At 25.0% G+C, this 1,384-nt stretch overlaps 1 protein-coding gene across 2 annotated transcripts in view; it reads left to right on the top strand.

Moving 5' to 3' along the window:
- LOC115219255 (zinc finger protein 271-like) overlaps positions 1-1,384 on the top strand; it is a 28,220-nt gene that overhangs the window by 2,090 nt on the left and 24,746 nt on the right. The gene's annotated exons all lie outside the window — the stretch shown is intronic.

Below are 1,384 nucleotides of genomic sequence, written 5' to 3'. Positions count from 1 at the left end.
GCGGGCGACGCTTTGTTTGTTTCTCTCTTGCCGTCTAGTCGTGAAACATTGCTACCATATATATATATATATATATTCGTGAGTGTGTGTATATATATATATCCTGCGTGAACCAATATTCTTTCTTGCTTGTTAAAATACCAAACGTGTATATATATATGTGTGTGTATGTATATATACACACACACATATATATATACATACATATATAAATATATATATATACATATATATATCTAGATATATATATGTATATATATATATATATATATATATATATATACATATATATATATATATATATATATATATATATATATACATATATACATACATACATATATATATATATATATATATATACATATATACATACATACATACATATATATATATATATACATATTTATATATATATATATATATATACACACACACATATATATATATATACACACACATATATACATATACACACACACAGAGAGAGGGGGGAGGGAGAAATGTAAATTTAGCGTAGGGAAATAGACTTCCTAATCCGTGTCTTTGTTCTGTAGTTTTTTTTAGATATATTTCCTGTAGTCAATGGAACAGCATTCATTTTTTTTCTTGTTTAACAGATACATTTTGTACGTGCATATTATATATATATATACATACATACATATATATATATATATATATATATATATATATATATATATATATATATATATATATATGTATATATATATGCAATAGGCCTAGATCATCAACAGACAAATGAACAGGTTGTAGATGTTCACTATACACACATACATATAATGGATGCTTATAAATATAACAAGAGAAACCCTGTTACTATACGGTAGATTTCTCTACATTCAAGCGGGGAGATTTAAGTTATACACAAGGGTCTATATGTGTTTAAAAGAAAGTGTTATAATTAAAGAATTTAGCATATTTTAAAATTTATTTTAGAATTGTTTTGTTCAGCTCATCTGATTGTTGTTGCATTTGAGCGGGGTTCCCTTTAAATAAAGACATTGTAACTTTTTTTTAATTTTTTATTTCAATCTCAGTAAAATAGTCATTTCTGATTGAGAATATGAAATAACTTCGGCGTTTAGAGAAAGCTCTTTGTGAAGAATAAGCATTACTAAGTAACGAATCATAAACGATTACTTTATATATATATATATACGCACAAACACACTCACACATATATATATACATACATACACACACACACACACATAGATAGATAGATAAATAGAGAGAGAGAGAGATACACACGCAATATATATATATATATTTTGCGTGTGTATCTCTCTCTGTCTATCTATCTATCTATTTATCTATCTATGTGTGTGTGTGTGTATGTATGTATGTATATATATATATG

The sequence above is a fragment of the Octopus sinensis genome, linkage group LG14, assembly GCF_006345805.1.
Source record: "Octopus sinensis linkage group LG14, ASM634580v1, whole genome shotgun sequence".
Lineage (NCBI taxonomy): Eukaryota > Metazoa > Mollusca > Cephalopoda > Octopoda > Octopodidae > Octopus > Octopus sinensis.
This window is presented reverse-complemented; position numbering and strand designations above follow the sequence as displayed.